Here is a 2,532-nt window from a genome sequence, read left to right on the forward strand (position 1 = left end):
CAAAAGTTTACATACATAACAGTACATAGATAACGGTTTTTTTCAAAAACCGTTATCTATGAGCGCACTTTTAGGAATAGATAACGGTTTTGAAAAAATCCGTTATCTATGTACTGTTGTCTATATCCATAGATAACGGTTTTTGAAAAACCGTTATGTTTTTGCGTTATCTATTAGTTGCATACATAACGGTTTACAAAACCGTTATGTAACCGTTATCTATGACCATCTTTTATAACGGTTTATTCATAACGTTAAAGAACCGTTATGTATAAGAGTCATTTACAACGGTTTTGGAACCGTTATCTTTGAGCGTATCTAAAAACTGTTGTGTATAATTTTTTTTTATTAATTTTTTTTATTAATTTTTTTAAAATTATATTATATTATATTAAAAAATAACATATAAATTGTTTATCCTAAAATCTGAATTTATTCCTAGATATAGACTTTGAAAAATAAAAAAATTATAACATTTTTTTGTTTTATCATTAAGTAATACTTATATAAAATCTAAATTAAAAATCTAAATACCAAAAATTGAATATTAAAAGTGAAAAAAAAGAAAAAGAAAAAAGGAATAGATTTTGCCTTAGGTTATTTCACCTAAACATTTTCGCGCCTAACACCTTCGATCCCGCGCTGAATTTTTCATTCCTTTGCAATTTTCGTTCGTCTGCAAGTTTGGTTCCTCAAAATTTTCGTTCGTGTGCAAGTTTGGTTCCTCAAAATTTTCGTTCGTCTGCAAACGGAGGACCGCCGTTCGGCCATCCTCTGCCTGTTGCGCCGCCACCCCTGCTCGCCGAGGCGCCGCCCTTCATCTGCTCTCAACATCTGGTCGCCGTCGTTCAGGAAATAGAGAAGCTGACGTCCGCAAAAGGGGGAAGCTGACTTCTGCAAAAGGAGGACGGCCGTTCGCCCTTCCTCTGCCTGTTGCGCCGCCACCCCTGCTCGCCGAGGCGCCGCCTTTCATCTGCTCTCAACATCTGGTCGCCGTCGCCCGCCCTTCCGCTTTTCGTTGCGCCGCCGCCAGCGATTCCAGGTTCGATTGAACTAGGGCTTTTTAATTGTGAAATTAATAAGTCTCGATTGAACTAGGGCTTTATTTGTATGTTTACATTCTTTATTTTTGCTCCAAAGTTGATTTGATTTATGATATCCTCTAGTATCCTTTTCTATTGATGACAAAGTGCATATTCCAATTACAACGGAGATGCATATTGTTGTTTCTGCAATCTGCAAATTCCTTTTCTTAAGCACTTCATCATCATATGTATAATTCTCAGCATTGTCAACATAAACCTGGGAAAAGGGGCAAAAGTAGCAGCGACCAGTGATGTAAGACTTCTAAGCTAACATCCCTTCAGCCTGAATGAAACTCTTCGATGATTAATATCAACCAGAGTGCCCATATTAAAAAATAGATTAGCAAGATTGCCCCCCTTCTAATCCTACTTAGGCAGGCCCAGGTCCTTGTTGGCCATCAATTAGCCATTTGGTCCTTATGTGCAGCTCACTGAGTGCATATGACATTATACATACACGACCTGAAAATAACTCATCTAAGTGATAATTTCCAAGTTCAGACACAATAATGTTACCCACATATTCTGAGAGGTGCTCTGCAGTTTATCTAAGAATAAGAAAATAACTACATGATTTTCAATTAAACTAACTAAATTCCAATTTGTTGCTCCCAAAATACTGAAAAGTGCCTAATAAACTGAAATATCAAGACAATATTTACAAGGCAATATCCGTAAGTAGAAATGTAGAATATAAAGTCACCAACAATGATATTCATTTGATACTTACATATCACTTAGCATACTCAATTAATCAAGTCATCCTCTGAGTTAAGTAAGAAAACAAAGACATTGATGGGCAACAATGCTAACAGAACTCCAGTCATCATATATGTCTGCTATTGCAATTTTTATTTATATTTAAAAGCTACCTACATGGCTGTATGCAATTCAGCACCTTTACCATGCTTGATGATATTTGGTTATCATGTTATGTTGGAATTTGATGCATATGTTACTTATGCTTCAGGTAATTGATGCATGTGCTAAAGGGGATTTGGGCCGCTTTATAAACCATAGTTGTGACCCTAACTGCCGGACAGAAAAGGTATTACTGGAAACTTTACCTTTCTTATATGTGTTTTCTTCATATATTTCAGAGGTTCAGTATAATGTGAAAGGTTATGGATCTGTAAAAACTTTTATTCAGTTTAATCATGTTAACAAATTACATGCATTCCCCTCCTATGGGGTGTGGCTTTCACCTTCCCCACTTCCTCCCCAGTTTGTGTGTGTTTGTTGACGTTTCATGTGAAGCCCAACAGAACTTTCGCATCTTCAAAAATCATTATGTGTGATAATTAAACTTCCTAAGAATGGAGAATCCTTAAAATTTTTGAACAACTTTCCTTTTGATCTTGTGATAGGTTTATCATTTACATTTATGTTGTTTTAGGTTTGAAAGCACACGGTGATAGAGAGATTGACAAAGAGATAAGCTTGAAGG

At 36.0% G+C, this 2,532-nt stretch overlaps 1 long non-coding RNA gene across 1 annotated transcript; it reads left to right on the forward strand.

The window, feature by feature from the left end:
- Positions 1-2,532, forward strand: LOC130999214 (uncharacterized). The gene is made up of 3 exons (XR_009093446.1): positions 1-1,042; positions 2,056-2,133; positions 2,482-2,532. It is a non-coding gene; the product is annotated as an uncharacterized LOC130999214 (long non-coding RNA).

This window comes from Salvia miltiorrhiza, chromosome 8 (genome assembly GCF_028751815.1).
Source record: "Salvia miltiorrhiza cultivar Shanhuang (shh) chromosome 8, IMPLAD_Smil_shh, whole genome shotgun sequence".
NCBI lineage: Eukaryota > Viridiplantae > Streptophyta > Magnoliopsida > Lamiales > Lamiaceae > Salvia > Salvia miltiorrhiza.